This window comes from Hyla sarda, chromosome 2, assembly GCF_029499605.1.
Source record: "Hyla sarda isolate aHylSar1 chromosome 2, aHylSar1.hap1, whole genome shotgun sequence".
Lineage (NCBI taxonomy): Eukaryota > Metazoa > Chordata > Amphibia > Anura > Hylidae > Hyla > Hyla sarda.
The window spans coordinates 258997739-259004390 of record NC_079190.1 but is presented as its reverse complement, the minus strand read 5'-3'; positions in this window follow the sequence as shown (position 1 = coordinate 259004390).

Here is a 6652-nt window from a genome sequence, read left to right as displayed (position 1 = left end):
TTACCACTTGTAAAAATTCAAAAATTGGGTCTACAAGAACATGTTAGTGTAAAATATGAAGATTTTGAATTTTCTCCATTTTGCTGCTATTCCTGTGAAACACCTAAAGGGTTAACAAACTTTCTGAACGTCATTTTGAATACTTTGAGGGGTGCAGTTTTTATAATGGGGTCATTCATGGTGTATTTTTTTTTTAAGAAAGCCCTTCAAATCCACTTCAAAACTGAACTGGTCCATGAAAAATTCAGATTTTGAAAATTTTGTGAAAAATTGGAAAATTGCTGCTGAACTTTGAAGCCTTCTGATGTTGTTTAACCCCTTCCCGCAGAATGTCATATATAAACGCCGGGTTGTGCAGAGCGTTCGCGCATCCCGGTGTTTATAAATGACATTCAGTTAACCCGGCGATGCGCAGCATCGCACGGGTTAACTGGCAGAAGTCCCGCTGTTTCCAGCAGGGGTCAACTTCTGCTTCACCCCCAGGACCATCCATTGATGGTCCTGGTCAGCGATCACTGTGATTGGTCCCTGTGGACCAATCACAGTGATCTAGGGTGAAAGTTCAGATCCCCCGCACTGCCCGCCCCTGTAAGTCGGGCAGAACGGGGGACGATGGCTGCGGGGGCTCGCGGCATAGGTGGGAGAACACGTGGGGACCGGCAGCCTTACCAGATCCAGCGGCGGGACCGAGGAGCAGCGCGGGACCGGCCACGTGGACGAGCAGCGACGGGACCGGCAGGTGAGTATATGGTCCTCAGAAGCAGCAGTGAAGATCTTCACTGCTGCTTCTAGGAGTCTGAAAACTACAACTCCCAGCATGCCTAGACAGCCTTTGGCTGTCTGGGCATGCTGGGAGTTGTAGTTTTACAACATCTGGAGGGCCCCCGTTTGGAGACCATTGTATAATGGTCTCCAATCTGTGCTCTTCCAGCTGTTGAAAAACTACAACTCCCAGCATGCACTGACTGTCCAGGCATGCTGGGAGTTTTAGTTCAGCAACATCTGGCCCTTCAGATATTGCCGAACTACAGCTCCCAGCATGCCCTTCAGCTGTCTGGGCATGCTGGGAGTTGTAGTTTTGCAACAACTGGAGACACACTGGTTGGGAAACATTGTTTCTAACTCAGTGTTTCCTAACCTGTGTGCCTCCAGCTGTTGCAAAACTATAACTCCCAGCATGCACTAACAGACCATGCATGCTGGGAGTTGTAGTTTTGCAACATCTGGTGCACCCCCCACCCCTGTGAATGTACAGGGTACATTCACATGGACGAGGCTTTTACAGTGGGTTTCTCGCTGCAAGTTTGAGATGCAGCAAATTTTGCGCTGGGAAACTCGCCATAATCCCTCGCCCATGTGACTGTACCCTAAAAACACTACACTACACCTACACAAAATAAAATAAAAAGTTAAAAACACTACATATACACATACCCCTACATAGCCCCCCTCCCCCAATAAGAACGTCCGGTACACCACTGTTTCCAAAGCAGAGCCTCCAGCTGTTGAAAAACAACAACTCCCAGTATTGCCGGACAGCCGTTGACTGTCCAGGCATGCTGGGAGTTTTGCAACAGCTGGAGGCACCCTGTTTGGGAATCACTGGCGTAGAATACCCCTATGTCCACCCCTATGCAAATCCCTAATTTAGGCCTCAAATGCACATGGCGCTCTCACTTTGGAGCCCTGTCGTATTTCAAGGCAACAGTTTAGGGTCACATATGGGGTATCGCCGTACTCGGGAGAAATTGCGTTACAAGGTTTGGGGGGTATTTTCTTCTTTAACCCTTCATGAAAAGGAAATGTTGGGGTCTACACCAGAATGTTAGTGTAAAAAATTAAAAATTTTTACACTAACATGCTGATGTTGCCCTATACTTTACATTTTCACAAGAGGTAAAAGGGAAAAAAGCCCCCCAAAATTTGTAACGCAATTTCTCCCGAGTATGGAGATACCCCATATGTGAGCGCAAAGTGCTCTGGGGGCGCACAACAAGGCCCAGAAGGGAGAGTGCACCATGTACATTTGAGGTGATTTGCACAGGGGTGGCTGATTGTTACAGCGGTTTTGACAAATGCAAAAAAAAAAACACATGTGACCCCATTTCGGAAACGACACCCCTCACGGAATGTAATGAGGGGTGCAGTGAGAATTTACCCCCCACAGGTGTCTGACTGATCTTTGGAACAGTGGTCCGTGAAAATGAAAACTTGTACAGCCCACTGTTCCAAAGATCTGTCAGACACCAGTGGGGGGCAAATGCTCACTGTACCCCTTGTTACGTTCCTCAAGGGGTCTAGTTTCCAAAATGGTATGCCATGTGTTTTTTTTTTTTTGCTGTCCTGGCACCATAGGGGCTTCCTAAATGCGACATGCCCCCGAGCAAAATTTGCTCTCAAAAAGCCAAATATGACTCCTTCTCTTCTGAGCATTGTAGTTCGCCCATAGTGCACTTCAGGTCAACTTATGGGGTACCTCCATACTCAGAAGAGATGGGGTTACAAATTTTGGGGGGTATTTTCTGCTATTAACCCTTGGAAAAATTTGAAATTTTGGGGGAAACACACATTTTAGTGAAAAAAATCTTTTTTTTTTTACATATGCAAAAGTCGTGAAACACCTGTGGGGTAATAAGGCTCACTTTATTTCTTATTACATTCCTCAAGGGGTTTAGTTTCCAAAATGGTATGCCATGTGAGTTTTTTTTTTGCTGTTCTGGCACCATAGGGGCTTCCTAAATGCAACATGCCCCCCAAAAACCATTTCAGAAAAACGTACTCTCCAAAATCCCCTTGTCGCTCCTTCCCTTCTGAGCCCTCTACTGCGCCCACCGAACACTTTACATAGACATATGAGGTATGTGCTTACTCGAGAGAAATTGGGCTACAAATATAAGTAACATTTTCTCCTTTTACCACTTGCAAAAATTCTAAAATTGGGTCTACAAGAACATGCGAGTGTAAAAAATGAAGATTGTGAATTTTCTCCTTCACTTTGCTGCTATTCCTGTGAAACAACTAAAGGGTTAAAACACTTACTGAATGTCATTTTGAATACTTTTGGGGGTGCAGTTTTTATAATGGGGTCTTTTGTGGGGTATTTCTAATATGAAGACCCTTCAAATCCACTTCAAACCTGAACTGGTCCCTGAAAAATAGTGAGTTTGAAAATTTTGTGAAAAATTGGAAAATTGCTGCTGAACTTTGAAGCCCTCTGGTGTCTTCCAAAAGTAAAAACTCGTCAATTTTATGATGCAAACATAAAGTAGACATATTGTATATGTGAATAAAAAAATTTTTTTTATTTGTAATATACATTTTCCTTACAAGTAGAGAGCTTTTCAAAGTTAGAAAAATGCAAAATTTTCAAATTTTTCATCAAATTTTAGGATTTTTCACAAGGAACGGATGCAAGTTACCACAAAATTTTACCACCATGTTAAAGTAGAATATGTCACGAAAAAACAATCTCGGAATCAGAATGATAACTAAAAGCATTCCAGAGTTATTAATGTTTAAAGTGACAGTGGTCAGATGTGAAAAAAACGCTATGGTCCTTAAGGCCAAAATGGGCTTGGTCCTGAAGGGGTTAAAAGTGAAAACATGTCAACTTTATGATGAGAATGTAAAGTAGACATATTATATTTGTGAATCAATATATAATTTATTTGGAATGTCTATTTTCCTTACAAGCAGAGAGCGTCAAAGTTAGAAAAATGCAAAATTTTCAATTTTTTCACCAAGAAATGATGCAAGTATCGACAAAAATTTACCACTAACAGAGTAGAATATGTCACGAAAAAACTCTCGCAATCAGAATGAAAGGTAAAAGCATTCCAGAGTTATTAATGCTTAAAGGTGACAATGGTCAGATGTGCAAAAAAATGGCCGGGTCCTTAACCCGGCCATTCCGTTTTTTTGCATTTTCGTATTTTGCTCCTTGCTTTTAAAAAATTATAACTCAATTTTGCACCTAAAAATACAAATGATGGCTTATTTTTTGCGCCACCAATTCTACTTTGTACTGACAGTCATTTTGCCCAAAAATCTACGGAGAAACGGAAAAAAAAAATCATTGTGCGACAAAATTGAAAAAAATATGCAGTTTTGTAACTTTTGGGGGCTTCCGTTTCTACGCAGTACATTTTTCGGTAAAAATGACACCTTATCTTTATTCTGTAGGTTCATACGATTAAAATGATACCCTACTTATATAGGTTTGATTTTGTCATACTTCTGGAAAAAATCATAAGTACATGCAGGAAAATTAATACGTTTAAAATTGTCATTTTCTGACCCCTATAACTTTTTATTTTTCCGTGTATGGGGCGGTATGAGGGCTCATTTTTTGCGCCGTGATCTGAAGTTTTTAATGGTACCATTTTTGCATTGATATGACTTATCAAAAATTTGTCAAACACCTGTGGGTTGTTAAGGCCGTCTATACCCTATGGGGTGTAGCTTCCGAAATGGGGTCACATGTGGGTGTGTTTTATTTTATTTTTTAGCGTTTGTCAGAACACTGTAAAATCAGCCACCCCTGTGCAAATCACCAATTTAGGCCTCAAATGTACATAGTGCACTCTCACTCCTTAGCCATGTTGTGTGCCCGCAGATCCCTTTACGTCCACATATTGGGTATTTCCGTACTCAGGAAAAATTGTGTTACATATCTTTGGGGTCTTGTTTTTCCTTTTTCCTCTTGTGAAAATGAAAAGTGTGGGGCAACACTAGCATGTTAGTGTAAAAAAATAAAAATAAAAAAGGCTTTTTTACACTAACAGGCTGGTGTAGACCCTTAATTTTTCACTTCCATAATGGATAAAGGAGGAAAAGCCCCACAAAATTTGTAACACAATTTCTCCCGAGTACTGAGATACCCCATATGTGGCCCTAAACTTTTGCCTTGAAATATGACAGGGCTCCGAGGTTAGAGAGCGCCATGCGCATTTGAGGCCTAGATTAGGGATTTGCATAGGAGCGGACATGGATGCAAGCGTTACACTTGCCTCCGCCGCCAAAAATACCCTATGCCAGTGTTTCCCAAATAAGGTGCCTCCAGCTGTTGCAAGATCTGGAGGGCCACAGTTTAGAGACCGCTGCACAGTAATTTCCAATCTGTGGCCCTCAAGATCTTGCAAAACTAAAAATCCCAACATGCCCAGACAGAAAATGGCTGTCTGGCCATGCTGGGTGTTGTAATTTTGCAACAGCTGGAGGCACACAACTACAACTCCCAGCATGCCCAGACAGTCGTTTGCTGTACCATTGTTAGATTTTCCACACCTAATGTCTCTTATCAATTTAGTGCAAAACAAAATCTGGTTACTCCCCCCTTCTCCTGGGAGCCCAATTAGTCTAACATTGGCCCTCCTGGATCTGCCCTATAGGTCATTTATTTCCCACTTCATATCATTAATCTCCTTGCTACCTTCTTCCTGGATTTTCATTATTGTTGAAACTTCCTTGTTCACCGGCGGTAGCACTTGCCTTTCTTTCATGTTTTTAATGTCCTCTCTGATCAACATATTAGAACTCACAGTCCCCATTTGGGTCATCAGATCCTCAAGGGCATTATTACATCTTTGTACTGCAGTAAAAATAAGAGTCCAACATCTGTGTACTATCTTCTTCTCTCTATCCCTCCTCTGTAAACCCTTCAATCAATAGTACTACATATCTGGATCCTCCATTCGTGTTTTCCACAATATGTACCAGATTTGGTTTATTGGTTCTAGTTTTAACAGTATCCCTTGGTGATTTAAAAAAATGTATCCATCTTAGTGTGACTTGTAATTTTGCTCAGTGCCCCTCAACCTGAGCATCTAATCTGCTGTTTTGGACATTTTATACCACGTGTGGATCACTTTACTTGCAGACTCCTCGGAGGTCTGCTTTACTTTCACACTCCACTTAGCATTTTCAAGCCACCCTTAGAGTCAGGCTGCCCCAGTACTGCAATGGTATACAAAATTATTTTTCATAAGTACCTGTCTGCATGTTATCACGGCATCAGTCAGCTTTGTCTATAAGTTTACTTTAACACTGTCTCAGCCGGCTCCAGCCGCACCGGTCCGCGATTGCCACATCTCAGCCAGCAACCTCCATCTCACCAGTGGCGCAGGGGGCCCCACCGACCGCACCATGCCCAGTCCCAGCAGCCATCACAGACCAGCAGGAGACTCGTTGGGGGAGAGAGGGAGAAAGGTACGCCGAGGGTCTGGAGCTGACAGGCTTATGTCATCCTGTCACGTGACCTACTATATATATATATGTGTATGGTCTTTGAGCCCACCATTTGGGATATGCCATATAAAAAAAAGGTAGATGGATTATATTAGTGAAATCTCCCTTAGTGGACACCTCCCAATAGCGGAAAGTTTTATTCCCCGGCAGCATCCCATAGGATTTAATGGATGTGCACCCTCCGAATAGGGGACATTCCCAATAGCCCTTAAAAAAAGGGCAAACGGAACCCATTTGGGACCCAGCAGTTTGCATCAGAACCATTTTAGAGTTTGTTCAAGATCCAAATGACCCTAAACGGGTCAGATGCAAACTGCAATGTTGCATCACCCTTACCTGGTGGTCCCCTAATCCCATTTTGTTTTTATCTGATCAATGATACCAATAAAAGGCTAATCTATTTCTT